Genomic DNA, 25,954 nt, shown 5'->3' with positions numbered 1-25,954 from the left:
GAATTCAGCCAGGAATGAGTAACATGCAGCCATACGCACAAAACAGAAAACATCCTCTTTGACTAGGTGATAATTAGAAAGGCTGCCACATTGCAGTGTACACAAACAAAGCACATCCCCTTTGGGAATGTGTTTTCTTTCCTCTGATGTGAAATTTTTTTATTTGGTGAAGGACAGTTTTTCAGCTGCTCACTGACAAACTTTTAAACATAACTTCTTGTTGCAGCAGCTGCTTCCACATATAGGCATATGACCACTACCTAAAAGCTGTGTGTTGGAGAACAGAACTAGTGTCTGATTAGAAAGGGTTGATAACTTATCAGCGCTCCTTGCTACCAGACTAAAGCCAGTTAAAGGTATCTTGGGAATAAGCTACTATCTCCTCATCTTCAGCAGAAACACAAACTGATAACCCCATAGCCACAGCTGGTGACTGACAGGCTGAGCCAACTAGGAGCAGCTGACTTTTTCTTCCACTAAAAGGCTCATCTTCTCCTAATCCAGTTCCCTTGTAATTCAATCCAGAATGCAGGGGCTTTCCTCCAGATCTGACCCATCCTCTGCATTTCCTCATCATAGTCTGACTGTAACCCCAACAGTCTAAAATAACCTTCCCAGAAAAGCCATATCTCCCCATACAAGCTAAAAAAGGAATAATTTATGAGTAGCAAACAGATGCAAATATGAACTTTTTGGATTAAAGGTATGACAGGGTTGGATATCTGGCAGTGACACATCATTGAAATCTTTTAGGGAATGGAAGTAATATACTTTATCTGAAAAGGCTGAAAAGGAGGGAGGGAGGGAGGGAGGGAGGGAGGGAGGGAGGAAGGAAGGAAGGAAGGAAGGAAGGAAGGAAGGAAGGAAGGAAGGAAGGAAGGAAGGAAGGAAGGAAGGAAGGAAGGAAGGAAGGAAGGAAGGAAGGAAGGAAGGAAGGAAGGAAGGAAGGAAGGAAGGAAGGAAGGAAGGAAGGAAGGAAGGAAGGAAGGAAGGAAGGAAGGAAGGAAGGAAGGAAGGAAGGAAGGAAGGAAGGAAGGAAGGAAGGAAGGAAGGAAGGAAGGAAGGAAGGAAGGAAGGAAGGAAGGAAGGAAGGAAGGAAGGAAGGAAGGAAGGAAGGAAGGAAGGAAGGAAGGAAGGAAGGAAGGAAGGAAGGAAGGAAGGAAGGAAGGAAGGAAGGAAGGAAGGAAGGAAGGAAGGAAGGAAGGAAGGAAGGAAGGAAGGAAGGAAGGAAGGAAGGAAGGAAGGAAGGAAGGAAGGAAGGAAGGAAGGAAGGAAGGAAGGAAGGAAGGAAGGAAGGAAGGAAGGAAGGAAGGAAGGAAGGAAGGAAGGAAGGAAGGAAGGAAGGAAGGAAGGAAGGAAGGAAGGAAGGAAGGAAGGAAGGAAGGAAGGAAGGAAGGAAGGAAGGAAGGAAGGAAGGAAGGAAGGAAGGAGAAAATACTATTTTTAATAATATCCTTCCTGTGTGCATTGTCTGCATGAAGAGGTGTAACCACATTCAGAACCAATCTCCTCTTGCCAGAGCACCTCACAGGAAGGCTGATGGTGTTGACCCTCTCCAGCTAAGCTTGGCTACTCTTCTGGTCTACATGGAGGCAAAAATATCACAACAACACTTACAGTGTCAGGGAAATAATATCTAAATTAAGCTAAGAGACTTGTAGATAGTTGCAGTTCTTTCTGATGGATAATTATTTCAACTTCTGTGTGATCTTCAGGAAAAAGGAGTCATGTGAATTCAAAGCATAACTCATTAACTAGCGTACAAAGGTTCATACAGGGACGAGGGTGTTAAGGTCAAAGCTGAAACTTGATTTAGGTTTTATGTTTTTATTAAGACTTACAAGACATTCTGCCTTGTATTGTACAAAGAAAAGGACATAGCCCCATGAAAGTTAACAAGTCTTAAGGTTGGTATGATCAGCCAGGGAAGAAATCGCAAGATATAATTTGTTTTCAAAGCGCATCACTTTCAATATTTGGATGTAATTTTGTATTCAACTAAAGCAAAAATAAAAGATTGCTTGATGAAAAGGTTCAACAGTATTTAAATGCAAATTGCGTAAGAGAGCAAAATGTTTTCTGGCTTCCATGTACAGTGATAGCAGCAGGCCAATACTGATGTGTTTAAATGTATTCAAAACGTGTAATTTACATTTTTCTTCAAAGTTTTAGAATATATGCGCACAGCTTTCAAAAGGGGTTTTTGAACTGAGATTTAAGTAGGACTCACAAAAGCCACTCCTAAATGAGTACAGTTGAAGAACTAAAAAAAATTATGCACAAATTTCCAAACTGGCTGTAAGGCTCTAAATGCCATTATATTCCAATGCCATTGCATGTAAAAACATTCATGTAGGAAGCAGGTGGCATCTTTTAAGATATAAGAAGGTGAAATAGAGGTCATGTTTCCAACAGGTTTTATACTTTATAATGCACATATATGGTATATGCAGCAGCACTTCCATATTTCTGCAGTGAGACATGTTTCAGCCCTATTAGGTCCTGGTTCAACAAAATCTGTGATAACATACCTGAATTTTGGTATCTAGCAGAACCCACCAAGTCAAGCTTTAGTCACACCACACTCAGTAGGTCTGCACCATATATTTAGAGTCAAGCTCAGGCTAAGGTGATGTGTTCAGGATCAGAGCCACCCTTCCTCACCTTGTATGGCTGGGGTTGGAACTATCTCCCTGCCTGCCCGACCCAGCTCTGCTGGCTGATGTTGGTCCTCAGGCAAAGGGCTGGGACTTCCTTTGGCTCACCATGGAAGGCAGCCAGCAGCACAGGGCAGCCCATGCCCTCTACAGAGGCTGTCTGGGGCCATGGGGCAGCAAGGCAGGGGAGGTTGCCCTGCCCCTCATGCAGACCCTCCAGTCAGATCCAGCTGCAATTGGCTTTAAAGGGCTGCAGGAGCACAGGGTTTTCCACAGATTGACAGGAACAATGGAAACAAAGCATATGGTTTCATCTGAGTCAGAGCAAAATATGCCACAAAGACCTCTTTCATCTTAAATGTGTGTAAGTAAATCTTGGCTAATATATGTGTATGAAGTAGAGGTCTTCCCATAGTAATGCCCCACAGTGGTAGTTTTAAGTCACAGAGAATCCAAGGGCTTGCAGGAATTTAAAAAAAAAAATCAAACAACAAAATAGAGGCAAAGCTGTGTCACTGAGCTGAAATTCCTTTGACAGATGCAAAGGTCTTGATGACAGTTGTTTTCCAGGTCTGCAGCTCAGCAGCCCTGCCCCTGAATGGTTTCCCACATGAAGTGTTTGAAGAAGTGGTCGATGTGTGACTGATCTCCAAGGTCCACTGCCTGGTCTTCTTTAAGGATAGGGCAAGGACAGAAGGAAAGGTGATGCTGATAAGGGAATCTGAACCAAATGTTGTCACATGCTAGACGTGATTAGATGCCCTTGCTGTGACTTATTACACACCCTGAAAGTGAAAAGGAAAAACCTGGGGTGAAATGCAGCCACAAGAGGGGGAGATGATTTTTCAGCAAAGAGCAAAAGACAAGAGAGAAATTGTTGTAGATGACTAAACCAGGTCAGATATCAGAGTTTCTTCTGTTCTATGGGATAGATATGATGCTGCAGTAAATTTCCCCCCAGTCAGGACTACTGTCATTTGCATGTATACCTTCACAAGCTGCTGATTATATTAAAAAAAAGGCTTGTTTTTAATAAAGAACAGGACAATGCTAAAGGCCATTTTTGATAAATCTGGGTTATTTCAGGTGTTGCTTTTTACTTGCATGCTTGAACAAATTAAAGCTTTGAAGCCTAATATATGTAATAGAATTAAGAGACTTAAAATTGGAATGCTCTCTAAACTTCCAGAAAAGGTATATTTGCTTCTAAGAAAATTTATTTTCCTTATACACTTTCATAAATTTCACATTCTTAATATTTGTCATGGCCTATGAAATAACTAAATTATCCTCCATTTTTCCCAAAACATTTTTATCAAATGTCAAGGCCTTGAGGCAAGGATTCCAGGATTTAATATGTTATCACTATGCATTTTTAGGTACACATTATTTGTAAATATGCATTGTTTGTAAATATGCATTATTGTATATATTGATAAAACAAATTGTTGTGCAAGTACAAGGGAAAGGGAAAATTTTCCTAGTCTAAAGAAAAACCTGTCAATCTCCTTCTTAACCAATTGACACACTTCTCTCCAGCCTCAATAGCTATCATATATAGCCTGGGTTTGTTCCACTTCTGAATGTGACATGGTGACTACTAATTATTCCCCAGCTTATTATTTAATTGTTGAAATCCTGACTGAGGATGTGAGTGTGAGGGAGGATTTTGTCTAAACTGGATTTTACGTCCTGTTGATACCTATCTAGTCTTGTTCCCCGTGTTCAAAATAGGCCTGATTCAACCCAAGTCTGCTCTGCCTGGTGAGGTACCTGGCTGCCCCTGAAGTTGAAGAGTAATCTGAAGAACAGCCCAGGGCCAGAAAGACCTTGCAGGGGACACCAGCTGAGCAGGGGCAGCAGCTCTGCTGTGACAGTCTCAACATCCTGTTGTCTTTTCCTGATGTGTCTGAATAGCTATTTTAAATGCTAGCCTTTAACAGGCCTGCATTTGCCTAAGTAATGTCCTGTGGTGATTCTAATGAACAGAAAAATATCCATAGTCTGGGAAAGATTAAAGTATGGGCTCTTCCTTTTACCTCACTTTTATAGCTAAACAGGAGCCATGATGAGACTGAGGTCTTACCACAATGTAAATTATTGGTGTGGGTGTCCCAAAAAATGCATGTCTGGAGGCAGCCAGGTGGTGAGCACTGCTTTGAAAGCAGCTGCAGGAGTGCTTTGTGGAGTTGAGTTCACAGGAGTTTGGGTCAGAAGTGTGGCTGTGACAGAGAGGCTCTATGGCTCAGTTTCCCATCCCTCTGCCACATATTGTGACTCACTGTGTCAAGCAAGAGGTTGTAGGAAGGAAAAGGGCAACAAAGGGACAAAGAGAAAAAGAAATCCTTTCCCCCTGGTTCCTATCTCCCCCAGTGTTATAACTTAGCCATTTGAGAAATGTATCTTTTTTATATCCTTCCTCAAGTTGCGGAATTTTAAAGGCTATCCATGTTCTACCTTCACACCTTCTTTTACTCTCCTATTTCCCTTCATCGCAAGCACTTGCTCTCAGATAACTCCGGGCACATTTGTATTGCAGGCACTGGCAGAGGAGGACAGCTGCCTTCAGCATACCCTCATTTCATCCCCATTCTGCCCTTCACCAGGTCTTCAACCCCTGCCTGACCACGTCTTTGCTGACAGCTTCACAGGGGTTTGAGTGTCTCATTGCTGACTTCAGGCCAAAATACACCAATGAAGGCTGCTGCCTTTTGTTTATTTTCTGTTCCACCAATAGTCAGGAAGCTTTACAATATAGCATTGCAGCACAGAGACTTAGTTTGCAAACTCCTGCCACATGTTCATAGAGTGTCTGCCAACCAAGAGGTCCAGACCATAATAATAACTATACCAAAGCCTGTATGGGCTTTTTCAAATATATCTACATGCAGAATGAGAATACTGGAGCTGCAGAAAATGTTATATTTCTTCAAAAGATGAGTTGGGCAGCTTGCTTAGCTCTTTGTGTGATGAGAAGAGTGAGGTCCCCGTCCAGATGTCAGGAGGGCCTGGCTGAAGTGTGAGCTCAGCAAGAAGCTAAGAAGGACACAGCAATATGTGACAGCAGGATGCTGCAAAAGCTCTGCTCATAAATGTACACCAAGTGGGGTTTACCCTCTTTCTCACAGCTGCCAGCTCATTTAGGTACATGGCGTCATCCTGCTTTATTAAATCAAGGCTTCAATCTTGCTTTGCCAAGAAGACTAGCTCAGCCCTGTTTTCTTCCTCAGACATGATATCCAGTTGTCTTTCTGATTACTTGACATAGTCTCATTTCTACAGTCACTCTGTTTAGCAAGGAAGTTTCCATCCCATTTTACAGGTGTGAATGTGAGGCACAGACTGTGCTGAGAGACAGCATCATGCAAGGAGCTTTCTTCTGTTTCACCAGCTCTCTTCCATCTGTTTGCTCTCCCTAAAAGCAAGAGGGGATGCTAAACTTCAGAGGCAGTGGGCACAGGAGGACGCAAGTAAAGAGGAGAAAAAAAGGAAGCTCTGGCATTGACTGAATGGTGATTTCTTGCCATGCTTTGCTGTATCTAAGCATTTATTTAGGGGGAGCAGCAGAAGGTCCCAGTCCAGGCTGTCAGAAGGTGATGGAAAAGAATGCATGATAATCTACAGGGGGAAAAAAACTTGGTCAGGTCAGTGGTGAAATCACCCCAAGTGAACAGATATGGTCCACTCCGTATCCCCCACAATTTGTACCATAAACAGGTGCAGGAGAAATTTTCCCCCACACACATCCCTTCAGCAGAGATGGTGGACAGGGACAGGAGGAACTCTTTTGCCTCTCTCTGTCTCTTGCAGCTTTCCTTTCCTTTTTTATGCAACTAGGTACACCTTGCTAAAGGGTTAGAGCCTGCTCTGCCCTTTCAGCTGCTGGTTCAAGCCTCACCTTTGGGGTCACCTTATGCTGTAGTCTGGTCTACCTATGGAGATTATTTTTACTGCCAAGCTTGCAAAAGGCATACAGAGTGAGGATGTCAACAGCTCCTCTGATTGCTGCTGAAAGATGAGCTACATGGCCCCACAGATGCCAAGGCTGGGGAGGAGAGGGAAGAGATGAAAGATGAAAAGGTGGGAGGGAAGATTTGCTGCGTCTGAGGAAACTAGGACTTTACTGAAATTCAGGTTTTTGCATCCCTGACCCGAGGCTGACCTGCTGACCTCTCCTCCCTGCCTGCCTCCAGCCCAGCTGTTTCTCCTGAAGGAAAGAGGCCAGACTCACCTCCTGCACTCTGCTTGACAGCATGTCCAGGCAGACTGCTTCCTGCCAGAGTAAACACATTTACAGAGTGTCATGCACAGGGCTCGGGCCTCCTAATACCAAAGAGGTCAACAGGATAGGTGCCCCAGAAAGCCCCAAAGTGGCAGTGCCATCATAACAAGTAAATAGCTGCACATGTGCAACTCTTCTAAGTTTGTTGATTGCATAGGTAAGAATTATTGGATGTTGCCCGTTCTCCACACAGATGTAAAAAACTGTAAAATATAGGTGAAGCAACCCATGAGGTTATGCATACAGCTTACAAAAGATGTTCACTAATCACTTTCCTAGTCAAAAGACCCTAATAGAAAAAGCAGTGGCAGCATGAAGCATGAAGACTACACCATTATGGACTAGTAAAGAAGCAAGAGATGTGTGGCTATCTCCTGAGAGAAAAATTATGTGAGAGGAAGAAGCAATATTTAAAAACCAGTAGAGAAATAACCTAGTCCATAACCAGGACAAAGCAACTACAATTATGTGTGCTTGTAATAGGAAGGAGCAGTGATTCCATTACTAAACTCCTTCCTCAGGCAAGAGATCAAAGGAAATTACACCCGTAAGAAGAATTTCTACAATGCCTCACTAATTAAGCACCAGTTGTTTCATGTAATATTGAAATCAAAAACCATGTAAACAAACCTTGAGACAGGTTTGAATATTTGCCATTCAGGCATGAGCCTGAACAAACTCTATCTTGCACTGTTCCTGACTTTTGGAGAAGTTTGAATCCAGAGATGGATGGATTCAATCTTTGTGATCTGGACTCATCTTCACTTAATATTAACAGAAGTCAAATCCTTAGCAAGGAATATACAGTAGCTTGAAAGAAAATGCAGAACACAACCAATGACTGATAAGAAAATGTCAAATGAATCCAACTTCAGTAATGCTTCAAAACTAAAAATGAGCCTGATATGTCACATACTTAGATGCAAGTAAGACATTCAGTAACTTTTAAGTGGTTAAGAAAAGGAAAATTACAGTAACACAAGTAGCAGCACCTTTCAGTATGACTGAGAAAGTTCCCAGGCTGGTGGCAAAGCAGAAACAAAGACCAGCAGCATCCTTCTTTCACACTTCTCCTCTGAGTCTATTTACCTCCTGGAAAGTATATGAGTGCTGCAATGTAGGTGGTTCTGAGCTGGCCAGAAAAGCACAGAATAATAACCAGAGTCCACCACAGCTTGTTTATACCAAAGTCTATGAACTTTGCTCTATGCTATGTAGCAAAGTCTATGAACCATGCTCTGTAGCACCTACAAATCTCTTCAAACAGAAGTGTTTTGAAGGGGCTATCCCTGCAACCACACCTTGGGCACCTAAATTAAAAAACTGATACCTAAAACCAGGCAGCTGTGGATTGTTTGGCTCTTTTCCTTTCCATTACCATTTTCTTCTCATTGATTTAAGACTTATCTGCAACATTTCTGTCCATCAGTGTTCCTACTGGGAATACTGTGATTGTATCTCCTCTTCATGACAGAGATCTCTCTTTTTCAAACTAGCTTCTGCAAGCCAGTTTTGCTCTGGCTATGCCTGCTCCGGTGAATTCAGCAAGACAAGGCAAAAGGCTTAAGCACCAGCCCATGACTGCCTCTGACATTTGGCTGTCAGCAGGCTCCTGGGAACCGTGCCCACAGCTGCCTCTGAGCCTGCTTGCATCGCTTGGGCATGGCTAGCAAATGCCAAGAACCATTTTCTCACACTAAAGGTAGCCCTGTAACCTCCCATCCCTCTCAGTCATCGCCCCTTCCCCATATTCAAGGACCACCACACCTCATTTGTGATTACTTTCACATTAACATATTAGTCTGTATATATTCACATGGTATAGGTCTGTACATATTCACACAGTGTAATACCACAGTCCACTGCTATCCCTGTTTTTTCCTTTGAATCATAACCCTGGAGCCCTGCAGCTCTAGGCAGCCAAGTTTCTTTCAGAAAGAAGATTTACAAAATGAGAATTTCCTTCTCAAGAGCTCATCTGTTTAGTCCCCACCTGCACTCCTAATCCTACCAGTGACATCAGTGGGAATGGGCAGACATTTGAATTTTCAGTAAAGGGCAAAAGTGAGTGGTCTTATATTCATTGTATCCACCCACACCCATCTGTTTTCAAAAAAAAAAGCAGAGAAAGACGTTTAAAAAAAAAAGAGAGAATAAGAAACAATAGCAAAAAGATGTGCACACACAGAAATATGGCAGAATCAAAAAGCAAACGCTTCTGAATTTCCTGTAACAACAAACTGGATTCACAGTTCAAGCACCCTTTGGATGTGGTAACCAGGAGCTGGAACAAGCAGCCAAACGCTCAGTGCGGATGTGGCCTCTCGCCAAGGGCAGGGTAGGAGATTCACAAGAGCCACACACACTTTCTCTCTCTGAAGGCAGAGCACCAGGAACATCTCTCTCCTTGGGAGCCAGGGTGGCCACAGAGCTGGCCCAGGTTCATAGGCAGCCTCAAAATCCTCCAGTCCTTTATGTTTCTACAGAAAGGATATTCCTTTCCCAGCTCACCTATGCCAAGTGCTTCTCTCTCAGGGCAGCTCAGAGCCCTGCTGCCTGCCACAGACATCTGCAGAAGCTCCTCTGCAAACAGCTACTTCCAGACAGCTTAACCCGCACAGATTTTTGCTTTGCTGGAAAAGGACATCGTACTTAACTGCGCATTTGAAGAGTGCTTGCACACACATGGACCCTCACACACGCATTCACAAACGGTGGGGTTAACAGCTGCTGCCTGGGGACAAGTACATTCAACACTGGCTTAAAGCATAACTCCACTGCATCCCCTCATTTGATGAAAAAACTTAACAGTGAAATGTCTCAGGAGAAGAACCACAAGCCTGTTATAGCTTTAACAGACCCCGAATGCTTATCTCAAGCTGAGAGAGTGATTTCATGGCAATAATTTGTTTAAAGTGTTGCTGATTGCTTCCTATTTCTTCCCAGCAAATGACTTTTACACCTTTCTACTGTCGCTTTTATACGGGCTGCTATGGCAATTACTCTGCGGGAGGCTGTGTAAACATCACACAGACTCTTTTATCTCCCTACCAAAGGCCATAGAAGACACTTCTGAGACCAGATTAAAAGTATTTTCATACCTTTACTCCTTCCTTGAAAAAAAAAATATTGTTATTAAGTTGCTAAAAGAGTTTTCTCTTATTCTTACAGAACCCATTCAAATGTACTTCCAACAAAGACTGCCTCATCTCTCTATGTAGTCCCTTTGAAGGGACCTTAAATAAAGTAATAAATAAAATTACTAAGAGTTCATGGGGCCAAGGAACCACCCCTTCTCTGCTAAAAGAAGAATATCTCTGATAAAATTATTTCAAATTGAATTGACTCTTTCAGAAGAGCTGATCATTTCAGGAAATGATCAGGGCTAATCTGATCATCTGAGGAATATTTTTCTGGTATCTCTGGTGCATCCTCTTATTCTCTAGTGCCAGCGCTAGGTGTTAGCTGTCTGTTTCTCTCATCCCTGCAAGGAACAGGTTCATGCAATGACTTTTGGAGTCTGGCCAAGGCACTTTGCATGTTTGACAGAAGCAAAGGATACGGTTTGGCCCATGAAAGTTTTCTTCTCAGTTCCAACTTCAAATTTTCTGCATTCTGTGGTCAACAGTGCTCAGAGATATGCACACTATCAGACCACCTGTGAAGCCCAAGCTCCATCCCCATCTCTGTCCAATTAACCAGAGCTCACTACAGAGTCTGTGCCAGTTTTAAGCCTTTTTCTACCTGTTTTGTTCTGACTTTAAGAGGACTTAAATTAGTTGAACCAGCACAAAGTTAGAGCAGCACAGGAAGATAATACAAGATCTGGCATAAATCCTCCTGGTGCAAAGTTCGGTGGTCAATGGGGTTTGACACACTTATGCTGATGATGTGAATTTCTTCTTAATCAGTGTTTTACATCATGTGACCATAGTGGTGGATTTTTTCTTGTCAAGAAAATCCTTATATTATCCATGAAGAGTGAGAAAGACATCCTGATAGTAATTGGTAGAAAGAGAATGACAGAGGATTAAAGCTTACAGAATGATTAACTCAATAATTCCCTATTTTAGCTAGGATTGTGATGCAAGTTCCATTTTAATGCTTGATTTTCAGTTGTGTGGGGGATTTGATAATTTCACTGCCACTTATATAAAAAGACTGATTGAAGTTCTACATGCTTAAGAACATATTATCTTCCTTTACATGATTTAATGCAACATAGTTTAATATGGTATTTCTTTTTCTGATATTCTGCATGAATGAGATGTTTCAAATGTCTTACGGGTGAAGTTCCAAAATCAAAAGGAAAACTTTTAACAATTTCACAATCTCTGAACTCATATTTACTTTGAGACAAGGTAAATTTGAAAGCAAGCACATCAGTTTACTTCCAAATGCTGCCACTGCCATTGTCTTAGGGATGAAGAATACATGTACAATGTTGTGAGGGGGCACTCTTAGTTTCATCCAACTCTTAGCTGTGTTCTTTACCTTTTCTGAATTATGGGTCATATTGGTCTTCCAGAGCATTCACTGCTCTGCTGGTCCCTCTGCTGCTCATACACCCCTACTGATACAGGCTTCTTACATTAGCCTCCCACAGCAAGTTTTGGGTGGAATGTTTTCAGTGTTTAAAATGCGTCATCAATATTATTAGAGAACAGGACTCCAGTAGATAAACTCACATTCAAGAAAGGGAATAAAGGGTATTCTTACATCCTTACTTACAGAGAGTTCACTTCTTATCTCTATTTGCACTTCTGGGCAGCAGAATAACTTCTCAGCTTTAAGAAAAAAGCAGATACTCATCAATAGGCTCTACAACATCTGTTGAAAAACATGCCGTGTGCATCATGATGTCAAACAGGGGAGCATGGGCTCATTAGGATAATAGGAAAGGAGCTTCCTTGTTCCTTGCACTGAAAGCCCATTGCTTTCTCCAGGTGGTAAAAACATTAAAATAAGACCAACTGTGCAACTCTGCTTATTTCACACAAACATGAATTGGTCTGGTACAAGAACTGTCTGTCAAGTAAATGAAATGAGATAAGCAGGACTAACACAATATTATGCCCTTGGCATAACAGTAACTCCTGTAGCATTATCTAGATGGCTCCATAAATCGCTCTTAAGTACTCCAAGGGTTTTTACATGCCTTTTTTTTTTTTTTTCCCCACAAACGGGCTTGGTAATATTGTTCTTCCTGACCTTTGCACACCCCTGTACAATCCCCTTCAGCACTCAGAAAGGAGAACTCTGTGTGAAACAAAAGCTGAAATGTTTATTCACAGCAGTACTAACTGAAGTAAAGTCTTCTAAGACCTATTTGCTGTATATGCCCATGGTACATGAAAATTCAATGCAATACTGCCCCCTATTAAGTGAATATTCTTTTGCCCAACATGGAAAATTCTGGTTCAAGTCCCAAGATGTCTGCAGGAATACCACTTAGACCAAACAAAAAGGAAACTTCTGTACAGTATCTGATGATCTTTTACAAGCCAACAAAGAGCTAACTAATCAGTTCCTTAATATTATCATATTCAGTCCAAAAGCCTGAATGATGGTTGGTATGAATGGTGGCACTATTTCACCACAAAAAACTTGTTTCAGATTAAAAGAATACAGTGGCAGTGTCTAGTCCAAGTTGCTTCCCAAATACAGTCCCTTCAAGCCACTTTATACAAATGAGACTATTTCTAACCTGTTTAAGTGGAAGAGGAGGACTACTCAGAAAAACTCCCACTTTCCCAGCTACTTTTATCAACTTAACTGCCATCTGGCATGATTATAGAGCTCTGGGAGAGGTGCAGGCCCCCCAGGCTCCTTTACCCACCCTGGGTGTAAGGGACATTAGGGAGAAGAAGATCCCTGTGAGGGATGCCCCTGGATGCCTGCCCACAAGCACAGAGAGACCTTGGAGCCCCCAGGACACTGAAGACAGAGTGGGAGGCAGGTGGGACCTGTGTGCTCTGGACCAGGAGTGTGAGCAGTTCCACTGAACATCTAGTGCCCATGCAGGAGGTCCCAGGGGCAGTGTCTGGACAGCATGGACAGGGACAAGAGGAAATGGCCTCAAGTTACCCCAGGGGAAGTTTAGATTAAATATCAGGAAAAATTTCTTCACCAAAAAGTTTGCCAAGCACTGGAACAAGCTCCCCAGGAAGGTAATTGAGTCACTAACTTCAAGGGCTGAAAGAAATCCCTGGTCCTTTTTGTTCACTGATGTAGGTGTAACCCTGGGTGTCCATGGTGATATTTCTTGAAGAACTTCACCCAAAAGGAGTGAAATAATAGATACCAAATTGTATCTTACTCTAATACATTAATGTAATTACAGCTTACTATAAAATAAATATCCAGATGTCAATTTTACAGCCTTCGTTAATCACATCTGACTAATCAGAAATCTCTCGTTAAAACAGAAAAAGAAATGAGATAAAAGAGCACACACAGAGAATTCAATTTTGTCTAACATTTCTGTCTAAGATATTTCTATCAGTTCTCTGAGATGTTTAGGATTTTCTGTTGCTTGCTTGTCCCTTTCCAACTGTCCTTTCAGAAGCTCTGGGAATGTGGGATGAAAACTAACAGGTTATTGTCCCCAGGATCTCTCCACCCCTGCACTCAGACTCAGCTGCCATCTGCCTCACAGCCTAAACCAGTTCAGGTTAACAGGGTTGGCTGGGAGCATCTGAAGAGGGGATTCTTCAGCTTTCCTCACACCCCTGAAAGAAATGCAGTTGCTTGTTGCTTCTAACCCAAGGGTGGCCACAGGGAATGTTCATGGGACTTGGGCTCCTAAATCATTACTGTGAAAGCTTGACCCCAAATCTGGAGCATGATGTGTAGCCACTAACTGCAATGTGAAGAGACTTGGATCTCTCTGTTCTTAGTGGTTTGACTGTGGATCCTTGCTGAAACAAACTTTTTAACAAGTTTGTCTCTGGAAACCTTTGGATTTATTATCCTTGCAATGTTTGTTCTTAGAATGGCCTGTTGCAGGAAACAATATTTTGCATTCTTTTTGTATCCAGTAACACACAAACTTTAGGCCTGTAATTCTATTCTTTGGAGTAATTGCAAATCATTACATCTTCTTTCACACTTCCATTTCTCTATTACTGCTCAGATAGCAATTGTTATAATCCACAATTTGTGAGATAGATGGTGAAGTGCAGATGACAACAGCAAAACCTGCAACATTGCTTCTCATGCATCCTTCTAGTCTGTGCTCTTCTTCCATTTGGAAAGAAGCAGCGGGTTTTTTATATAGGTTATTTTGTTAGGTCCACTCAAATGATGCAGTGATTGCCTACCATGTGTGAACACTTTCCTCTGAGACCCCATGGATCATATGGTCTCCAAAGAAGTTGTTCTAGGAGATACTGGCCTCATTTTCTACTTCTGCAGAAAACTACAAACCTGAGAGTGGAAGAAGCAATAATTAATTGTATTCTTGTTTCCTGCTAGCAAGAAAAGTAGTAATGAATTCTCCAGTGCAGCAAATTCACCAACCTAAGAGCAACTCCTGTAATATTTTATATCACTTTCTACTAAGGTACTTCTCAATTTACTAGCTTCAGTGCAAGGCTTTCTTTTCAGATAGAATCATTTAAGCTGGAAAAGATCTACAAGATCATGAACCCAGCACTGCCAGGTCCAATGAACTCTGAACATAAATGCCTCCTCATCTTTTAAATACCTCCAAGGTTGGCATCTCAAAAATTTCCCTGAGCAGTCTGTCCCAATGCTTGAACACCCTTTTCATGAAGAAATATTTCCTAATAATCAATCCAAATTTTCTTGGCAAAACTTGAGGTTGTTTTCTTTTCACCTATTGATTGTTACCTGTGGAAGGAGAATGACATCCTTAGTCTAACCATCTTCATCCTGGAGTGATTCTTGACACTGCATATTTCTAGTCCTTGTAGGCAAATCTGTCATCTTTAGTCACCTGATTTCTCACCACATAAATGCATAGCACAGCTGTCAAAATGGACGCATTTTCTATATTTCTATATTTACTTACATTCTCTTGTCCCAGTTTTCTCAGGAATGTAATATCATGTTATAAATCTTTATCTATTGAATATTTTGAAGTCATTACATGTTTTTAAACTAGATCACAGGCAAATGAAAAGTGTGTGTTGCACAGAATGGCCAACTTAGTAGCATTTCTTGATGATGCCTCATTCTAATTTAGGAAAAGAAAATACTGGAAATTATTCAATCTGCTTATCAGTGAATATGATAACACAGTTCTTACCTTTATGTAAATGAAGAAACTTCCTAATTTTATATTCAGTGCTGTTACTCTGCAGATTGGAAGTAGATATCAGTTGAGAAAAATGTTTTCTTTTAAATGTTTTCTCTTTTTCTCTAGGCACAAGCTCTAGAGGACTCAGACAATTTGGCAGTATGTCTGGCAGTAGATAACATAACACCTATTGTTCTTAAACCTCTTTGAAATGTGAATGAAATCTAACAGAGAGTTAGCAACTCGACTGATTTCACTCATCATGAGTGGTGTCATATATCCAAGCAACAGTCAAAGTCTGAATCCTGCTCCTGGAAGGAAATGCCAGTTACCTTGAGGCAATTCCATTCCTAGCAAAATACAAAGCTCCCCCAGTTACAGGATGCAAGGTCACAGTGAGTGACACTATGGAGAGCAGACAAAGACACTAGATCTTAACTGAAAGAAATGAAGCAGGAATAAAGAAACAAAAACCAGGTGAGGGTTTCTCTGTTATGAGGGGAAGCTACACAGGTGCCTTAGCTGCTGTTCTCCATGGAAAAGAAGAGGTGGGGCTAAGCTGGGAGGGTTGGAAACTGTATGTTAACAATGAATGGAATTTTGCCTAGAGTGTAGACAGCTTTGGCCAACACCTGACCAACACAGTGATACTTATGCTATTGTTCTATCAAACCAGATTGACTCTTGGCTGCTTTAAGTGACATCAGAAGCTGGTGTCTATGGGCTTAGGGAAACAGTAAGTTTCTGCAAAGCATCCTGCATCCATGTTTGCTCTTTAACTCTTCAGGAATCCATCTCAATCTACAGCAGTTTTTTTTTGTCTACTTCAACATGTTCTGACACATTCTGACTCTTACTCCTCTGGCATATTCAAGCAGGAGATCACAGTTATCACAGTAGCATGTGTAATTTTGGGATGGATTCCATCTTCACAGATTTGATTAATTAAATTATAGGCCCTCATCTGTTCAGAGATCAATTTGCAAAACATTTTTCAAGTGCAGAGACATATTACATGACTCATTCCACAAGACACAGCAACTTTAGCATCCTACAGTAAAAGTTTCTCAGAGATGATCCACAACATATTGCCCAGAACATTAATTAAATATTTATAATTTGTATTTTATCACTATCTAGCTTTCTTTTTCACCTTTCTCTTTTGTGTCTTATATTTTTGGTAACCTAGGCCAGTAACATAATACTGAACTTTATATGCAGAGGAGCCTTCAGCATCCTGTCCCTAAATTTGGATGGAAGCAGAACTGATTTGCAATACAGTCCAGTTACCCTGCCTTTGTGTTGTGCAGCTGGGGAAAAACAGGGAAGTTACTCTCTAGCAGGGGAACTCTGAGAGTTCTTTGCTGGGGTTTACCACTGACATCAGTTTTTAGAGTGCAAGAGTCAGTATCTCACAGAAAAAAGGTGCTTTCTAAATTTTTATATACTAGTATGGTGTTTTCAAATGGGTTAATAACAAGTTACTTCTGGCAGGACCGTCACGATAAGCTTTCTCTATGTTTCTGATTGCACAGCTCTGTTAATCAATTTTACACCACTAATGTTCCTGATCTACTACCCAAATGTGCCCTCAAGAGTTTCTATGATCTGCTGTAAACCTGATAGTATATTTTTTAAATTAGTTTGCCTTAGAGGGGAAAAGATTAATGCCCTCTAGACCCTTGACTACCTACTTTTAGGTCTTTGCCAGAAGATGTATCTCTTTTATCTCTCTTGCGGAGAAAATTTCTCTCATTTTGTGGCACTGGAGGTAATACTTCAAAGCCACCCAGTATAAATTGAGGGACAGAAACCTGAATATCATTAGTTCATGGAAGCCATGTTATTGGCTCCAGGGGGGAGAACAAATTCTGATATGATCACAGGTGCTGCTGTTCTTTGCATTAAATCTGGGTTCGCCTCAGAGAATGTTTTTTAGTTACTTCCACTGCTATTACTTTTGGCATAATGTGCAACAGGTTTCATCTCCCAGAATGCTTAGTGCTTCATCTCTGCCTTGAATTTTCAGTTTGCATAGAGATGCAAAATACAAATGGTCACAGATATTTTCTATGGTCAATAAGTTAGAGAGAGCTCACAATGTATCGTGGTGCTTTCTGGAACAGGTTTTCTCCTGCAGGATAACCCCATTATTTTAAAGAAACATTTCACTGAAGTCACGTTATTATAAAGAGATGCAAAGCAGAAGTAAGCATTTGACTGTATTTGTGCATAAAGGTCCTCATTGTCTCTTTTTCTTGCAGCTTAATACCTAAGTTCTCTGCAGAACAGCAAGTATTTGTAATGCTTTTCATTGTATTGCTCTATTTTTTTTTTTTTTTTCATAGAGCTCTGCTAAAATTCTCTGCTGCAGTTCTATTCATGCAAATCTCCATACAGGCACTTCAGAGAAAACAATTTGCTGCACACAAATGAAAACAAAACAAAAGCACGGCTCAAGGACTGTTTTGTCTGTCTGCATGGCTTGAAAAACAGAAGAGTTTATCTCAAATATGAAGTTGAAACTACATCTATAGTCTTATTTAAGCAACTATGCCAGGCTGTTAACAAATTTACCAACTGTGGAAGCTACAAACATACAATGTGGAAATAAATAAAATGCATTTTAAACCATATTTACAACTACCACAGAGTAAGAAAACAGCATAATTTTTGAAGGTGGATACACAGTTCTGTACTATTCATTTTAGATTTATATATATTTCTGGTTTAATTTTTTTTAAGATGGGAATTTACCCTTTATTAATGACATCAGAATTTCATCTCTTCCACCAGGATCCCACTCATTTCCAGAAAATCTATTGGAAAGCTGACCCATCATGACTTAAAAAACTCAAGTGACAAGCAAGAGTCTATCCTGGCAATGGACAGCCTATGAGGTACACCCATTACATGCCCCCAGATTGTCAAGTAATGAGATAGCACCCTGGAATTATTAGTGGAAATATTATCAGTATTGCCCTGCTAACAACTTGAGACCCTGAGAAAATGAGGCCAAAATTCTGTCTGATGCAGGTCAGGCATCCTCTTCTTTCTGTAGTTGTTCTCTAGTTCTGTAGTTTTTCTTCATGATCTGTCGTGAAAAAATGCTCAGCTTGCAAGAATTAATATCATTAAATATTAACCCAAATCATTTAATGAAGCTTTCCAAAACAGATATTATATATTCCATACTCCATCTTATGTTCCTTTGAAATATCTATTATTATGAAGGAATTGCAGAATTCATCAATACATTTATTATTCCACATTATATTTATTATTTCCCAGGAAAAAAAATAGGATTGATTGAATAAATTTTGCTCCACAAAACACTTGTAAGATATCAGAAAGCCTTTTGGAATTTTTTTTCTCCAAACTGTCCTGTACCAGACTGGATGAGACAGCTGAAGGAAGTAAACTTTGTTCTGCTCCCGGTATGGCACAGTGGCCCAAGAGTATTGCAAGAGTGACCCAAAGCCTTCACTTCTGTGTTTGCCACAGGGGTAGCTGGGAGGCATTTCAGGGGGAGACTGCAGCCAAAATAGTTTCATTCAGGGCTATTGTAGACCGGGGAAAAAGTATGTTTATAAATTAAACCAGAACACTTTACCTATTGATCTGTTTACATTTAAACAGTTCCTGATCACATTTAAACTGTTTCTGTTCATAAGCAGCTGTCAAAAGAAGTTATGTCTTTCTGCTTTTGATGTTTCAATTGTATTTGCACTACAAATTTGACCCTAATGCTTATGCTTAATATCAAGAGCTAAAAAAAAAAAAAAAAAAAATAATCAATATGTTCAAGAATATATGAGATTAGATGAAGCAAGAAAATGCTCCCAGGCTTAAAATTTATTATTTATTCTCAGATAATATAGTTTTTCTTTTACAGGTTCACCTTATATATATATACAAAATAGCTATTGCTCTTCAATATTTTTCCAATCCTATACTTTGTTGGCATACAGCTTTTTTATCCACAATAAGATGAGGGATTCTGGCATGCAGGTCTAGCAAATAAGTAGAATTGTAGATGCAGTTTTGTCCACTGAGACCACAGACTCATTTAGATCAGTGACAAAAATACAGCACAGATCCACAGAAAAGTATTTTCAGTGAAAGTTAAATACAAAGTTTTAGACTCAGGAAAGGATTCCAAGAGCTTTTTGAACGATAGGCTGGACCAGCAGAGGAAAGCTGGCCTGAGCTTTTGATATTCACCACTGATATATGAGTGTTTCGGAGCAGTATTCATTAGCAGATATTTGTTAGTCAGGATTGAGTCATTCACTACCTTACATGAGCCTAACAAATAAGTAGATGAATAGGAGCTGTCTACCTTGTGCTTCTCAGGGAATAGAAACCACAGCCTATTGTCTTCTCATTAATATCTCTATACTGCATGCTTACAAAATAAAGAAAAGCTCATAAGCAAATGCCCAGCCCACTTCCAAGCTCTTTTAGCAATCTCTCCCAAACACATCTCAGCACGCTTTTCTGCCCAGTGTTGCTAGAACCTGACCAGGAATTTCCCTAGAGAGAAACACAAAGCTCTATACTCTGCTTTTTAAGCTATTAGTGTTTACTCAAACCTGTCTCAAATATCAATAGCATTTACAGAGCTATCAAGAAAACAGCTGGGGCTGGGGCCAGCACCATGCCATGCACATATCCCTCACTCTGCAGGACAAGGGTGCATCCTTTGCCAGCCAGTACTGGCTCAAGAGACTTTGATTCTACTTTACCAATTCCTTGTCTCCAATTTATCTGCTCAGTTCCTCTCCTCACTGTGAAGTAGAAAGGAAGGAGAAAAACTGTTTGCCCTTTTTCTCTCCTCATTACAGTCATGGTTAACTGTTGTTTCTGTGTCATCTGTAGTGCTCCAATGATCTACCAGGTTTTTAAGTGTAGAGGTTGCAGCAGGACAGTGTATTAAAGACATGATGAGCAAAGGTCCTTCTCACTGTTCTCCCTGTGCCTATCAAGGCGGGAGACAGAGCAGTCTTTTTCTCTCCTTCCCAAGAGCTGTGTACTGGTGGGAGAAACAGGAGAGGGAGGGAAGATGAAATGGAAAGGGGGGAAGAGAGAGCTAAATGGCAAGAGATAAAATATGGAAGGGGGAGAAGGGCCTTGCATACCCTTAGGACTTGGTGCAGCCTAGTCACACTTCTTTTCAGTTGCAAGCTTCGACAGCTTGTTAGACCATTCAGAAAATGCTCCCACAAAAAAAGGGATTTAAACTTCTAAAAAACCTCTTATTTTTACTGTTGTTATACCCTGACAATTTCCAGAATTTCTGGAATCCAGTTTCCATGGGAGACATAGAAAACCATATAAGAAATTATTAAAACAAGAAGCATATATAAGAAATTAATAAAACACTTGCTGTTTTGCCTCTTGCTTCCTCTGATAAAGGAGGCCATTAGCATCTTTCAGCTGAATAGCTTCCACCCAGTTCCTGTGTATGAAAGCACACATCAGGACCATGTCCACATAAGCCTGATATATTCCCCAAAACTCCCAAAGCATGCACAGTGCACCATTTGCTGGTCCTGCAGGCCTCCAAGACTGCAGAGTGAAAACTAATTTTATGTAGTGAAAAGTAAACACACAATGCAATACTCTCTATTATATAAATTAAATTGAAAAGTCCTGATCCTTTTTTGAAAAGAGAAGTCTACTCATTTCTCATGCATAAAACTGTACATCAAGAAAGTCATGAGTCATGGATTAAAAATGGCACCTTTAAAATACTTCAATGCTCATGATTTGAGGACCTGTAGCCCGCAGCAAGCCACTAACATGCAGAAAAAAATGCTTATACCTCAACACTTGTATGGCACAGCCTCTAAAAATCAACCTCTGTCCTTCCTCTACAACGTAGTTTTTTTTTTTGTATAGAAATAAAAGCAAAGCCATGCTGGGTTGTCTTTCCTATTCCAGCCCCCTCCCTGTCTTTCTTGTTTTCAATTATGGGTTCAAACATTCATATCTCTTGATCCAGAGCTTTAAGCATAAAGACAGTGAAGCAGAAGGGAAGTGAAGAAGGGAGTAGGAATCCCCAGTGAGCGCAGATCATCTTCTGTAGTCTGTGAGTTCTGTGAAGAAAAAAGCAAAGATGGAGCCCAAGCACACCATGGCGTGTTCTCCCTGTTTACTCTAGAATATCCCCAATTTACTGACAGCACAAAGCAGTACCGTATTGTTTATAGTGTCATTTCTCAGGAATGCAATGTCCCACCCTCTCCCACTCAGCTTTAAACTTGTTTGATGAACAGAGTTTTCCAGTAAAGACAACATGATATTTGGCCAGAGTGGTGGAATAAGAAACATGATTCTTTTCATGTTGGACACTTGTGTAATATTTCTCAACATCCAAAGCTGGGTTTATGCAGGATTACAGCAATCCTTTTATTATTCATGAAAGATGACAGCATGCCATGTGATAATGTTTAGGTTAGTCATCATGCAATTTACAATAGCTTATGTGGAGGGAAATATGAAATTTTAGTTAGTAAAATGAAGTCTTTAATTAGTTTCATCTGTCCAACATTTGCTCTCTTTTTTTTTATTCAAGCAGTAAATATCTTTCAAAAGATTCAGAGCAGAGACTTGTCTTAAGGAACAGTTAAGAAAAATGCTTATTAATGCCCTGAGCTTGCCATGTATGACACAGCCAGGTTTGTCACACTGTGGATCTCAGATCTCTGTGAGAAAAACAGATTGCACACAACCTTTTGTAGCTCCTCCAGGCCTGCGAAGGCTTGCATGTCCTATGCTGGAAAACATCATTCCTGCAGTGGAAGAGGAAAGGAGACAACCCTCAGCCCATCACCACCACCTCCTCATGTAGGTATTGCTACTCCTTCCACCAGAGTAGGAGTAACATAGAGACATCTTTCCAGGGAGAGGTGAGAAAAAAGCAGGGAAAACCACACATGAGACCTGTTGAGATCAACTTTTCCAAAAAGTCTCCATCTGACCCTCTGGGTGCTATCAGTAATGTTAATCGTAGATGATCTTCTAAAGGCAATGATCTGAGGCATGGACGGGCTTTATTGCAGCACAGCCATAAATAATTAAAAACAATGTAATAAATGAACCTGTCAAAACCAGCTGGCATAAAGTTAGACTGACTAATCTGATCTGACTGCCAAAATCAGCACACAAGAAAATCTCCATCTGTGAGCTGAACGCCCAAGGTGCTCAGGGGGCCTATTGTGCATGCCTGTCTCAGCTACCCAGAGCAAAGATGATGCTCAGAGGTGCCCTGTGAGGACAGGCGGGTGTCCCATAGGACAGAGGAGTGTGAAGGACAGTACTTAATTGCTAGTGCACGTCACCATGTGTCATACACACAGCCTAGCACTGGATTTTTTTTTTTTTTCTTTTTGAAATAGGATAGAACACTTCAGGGAAAGCTGACCCTCCAGTGTAATCTTTTGTTGCATGCACGCACACTTTTTACCTACATGAACTATATTAATAAAATGTCTCTGGTTGTGTGAAGATTTACTCAGAGCCAAGAAGTTAAAACTACACCCTTAACAGCAAGGCTTGAGCATTTTTAAAATGTGACTTTTCTCCTCTTTTTATTGTGCTAAAAAAAAAAAATAGTAAACAGGAAATTAATCTGCAGCTGACCAAAACACACTTCAAAACACATGCATCATAAAAAACCGGCATTTTTGGAAGATGACTGTTGGCCACACATTGGTGATGTTATTGAATTTTTTCCTTTAAGGTCAGACATTTAATCTAAGTATTATTAACACTTAAATAATTTGCCAATTTTTTCCCCTTACTAAGCTTTTAAAAGATGGTTATTTGGTTTGTTTCCTTTGAAATTGTGTTTCAAGTGTGATTGTTAATGAAATTTCAATAACAATATCCCTTTAAAATGTCAAATACATTTTTGGGAAATGAAAAATATTTCAGAACAGAAACCTTGCCATTTCAAATCAACCTCAACACTTTCTATGTTGCACTCTCTTATTTATTGCTGACTGTCCATTTCATTGAAGCTAAAAAATCAGACAGTAAGACACTTTTGCTGTGCCTGCACACATATATACATGTAAAAACATACACAAATACACACGTATACTATTTGTCCAAGGCCAATTTGGATAAACAAAAAGTCAGAAATGCCTGAAAATGGTGATCTCTGGTGGAATAACTCTGTAGCTACAATAGGCATCAATGCTACCAAGAGTCTGCTTTCTCCATCTAATTGCAATTAACATTCTAGAAGGACCTGGAGATGTTGTTGTAATTGTAATTTATTAGACTGAGACAACGATTTCTTGATAGTCTCTTCCTCTGTTGGGGGAAACATACTCACTTTTTTAGTGAGTTGTTTATTTATTTGCAGTTGGGTATATTTTTGAGAGGATCCTCCACCAGAGCTAAAGGCGATGAAAAGCACTTCAGTGTTTGAATTTTTTTTGTTGACACACAACCTTGTCTGCATCCCTCTTCTACATCAGGACAATAAAGAGAAAGGGGATATTATCCTTGCACATACTGATACAACATAAATATTTTGAAGTTACTCACGTAGATAAGATAAAAATGTTCCCGTTTCTGCCTCCCTTTCTGCATCACATTTTGCCAACAGCTGCTTCATTTAGCTATTGTCAGATATGATGCATAAAAAAAAAATGTGTATGCTCTGAGCGGAGCTTATGCTCGAGTGACGTTAGAGCAAAAGACTGGCAGATCGGATGTGGGTACAGCGAAGGAAGCTGTGACACTCTCTGTCACCCAACGCACTCCAAGGATCTCCTCACTTGCCATCTAACCTTGGCCGCGGGACCTGCAGCGCCAGAAAAGCGTCCGGCTTTGGCTTTAAGCAGGTCGTGGAACAGGTGCCAGCCCCAGAGTTGCTGCTTTGTCCCGCTGCTGCCGCCGGCGGTGCGTGCCGCAGGGCAGCGCGGCTCCGCACGGCAGCCACGTCTGCCCGCGTCCCGGCGCTCAGCAGCGCGGCAGTAAATCTGCTGCTCGCTCACACGGGACCAAGGGCTGGCACCCACCGCCTCCCGGCCCGCTTGGCGTGCTCCTAATCAGTCTTCCTGCAGGAGCGACACTGCCGGGGCAGACGGCGGCACGGTACCTGCCTTAGTAGAGGCCTTTTCCTTGGAATTGCAGCCCACAGGCAGCTGGCCAGAGTGGCAAAGGAGCTGTCGGGGCTCGGTGGGGAAGTCTGGGAGGAAGGCAGCCCCGTGCGGAGAATGGCAGGAAAGCCGCCCCGCTTCCCGGCGGCTCTGTCTGCTGGGAGGCAGCGCGGCGCCGGGAGCCCGCCCGCCCCGCAGGCGCGTCCCGGGATTTCCGAGCCGCAGCCACGGCTCCTGCTAACAGCCAAATATTTCACTCTAGAGACATACTACACTTCCTGATATAGGATGCACTTGCATGTCTCCTGGTGACCTTAAACACTAATAAAGGAGTCATAATACGACCTAGACAGGCCTTGAGAGCCAGCCGGCACACGGGTGACTGAAAGGGAGGCTCGACGGGTGGGAGCGCTTGTCTGCTCTTTGTTCGGCAGCTTTCGTGTCGTGTTCCTTCCCTTTTGATTATGCAGAGGAAGGGATTTTAAAATACATTTGTGTTGCCCTTTTGCCAACAGCAGGAATTAATCCAGTGTGCTGGGAGAGAAAAAGCTCCATGTGCTGGTGGCTGGGGCTCTCCAGCATCTCCCGGCAGTTTGCATCTGGCCGAGGAACCCTCCCGGCTCTTGCTTCCCCCAGCTGTGGCCACCAAGGAAAAGGGCAACACAGTGGAAACACTGATCCTCCTAGGGATCCTACTCACTTATTTCCACTCCCTGGCCAGGCAAGAAGCTGTTGTGCCTATGTATTGTGGACATTTTAAGGCTGCCTTGCAGTTGTAAACTCAGACATCCATCTCCTACCCAAATCACAGACTAAGGGAATGGTGATGTTCTCAATGTTGTTGGGCAAGAATTTCTTCTGCTGACCACAGACTTACCTGCACTCAAAAGAGTGGAGGACTTAGCCTCTTCAGTGTAGGGAAATACAGAGGCTATTACACGCTGCCTCCTGCCACATGTGAAGTTTTGTACTGCCTTGGCCCTACAGCTCAGCAAAAATAAGCAGAGAGAGGTTAATTTTGGACCATGCGGCCAATCCAGCTATCAACCATAAAATGTGCTCAGACTTGCTAAATAATGAGTAAGTGATGACTTTGTTACAGGCAAAATGGTACAATGTCACAGTGTTAGAGATCAAATGAAAGCAGGGGAGAAACAAGAGACCACCAGGATAAGAGGCAGACTTTCTCATCAGCAGAGAAAACTATTTTACTCTTTTAATAGCTCTAAAAATACTCTATTTGACCATGAACCCATGCTATTTAGATATGTTTATTTGTAAAAGGAAGGATAACAGTCTTCAACTCTATATTACATAAGATCAGCTGACATTTGCTATGATATCATAGACCAACAAAATGAAATAACTTGCAGAGAAAATATTGACCTTCTTTGTCTGAATTTAAGCCAGCAGACAGAAGGGAGATGAATATAAAATAAGAAAAAATATTACAGCAGTCATATCCAAACTAAATTTAGGTACAAGTGATACATGTCCTAATTTAGGAAAGCGCAAGAAAATACCTTAAGCATTATTACCTCTAATATAAAAGCTTTAAGTTGCAGAAAACAATCCTCAGTAATATCATCCTCCAACAATTTCACAGAATTCCCACTGATTTTGGCAGGAGCTA

General features: G+C 41.2%; 1 long non-coding RNA gene across 1 annotated transcript; it reads left to right on the top strand.

Annotated features, from left to right (window-relative positions):
* Positions 1–15,601: 15,601 nt before the first annotated feature.
* LOC128804465 (uncharacterized) lies at positions 15,602–17,757 on the top strand. Its single transcript, XR_008436086.1, has 3 exons — positions 15,602–15,679; positions 15,879–15,938; positions 17,551–17,757. It is a non-coding gene; the product is annotated as an uncharacterized LOC128804465 (long non-coding RNA).
* The last annotated feature ends 8,197 nt before the right edge of the window (positions 17,758–25,954 follow it).

This window comes from Vidua macroura, chromosome 3 (assembly GCF_024509145.1).
Source record: "Vidua macroura isolate BioBank_ID:100142 chromosome 3, ASM2450914v1, whole genome shotgun sequence".
NCBI classification, from domain to species: Eukaryota; Metazoa; Chordata; class Aves; order Passeriformes; family Viduidae; genus Vidua; species Vidua macroura.
This window is presented reverse-complemented; position numbering and strand designations above follow the sequence as displayed.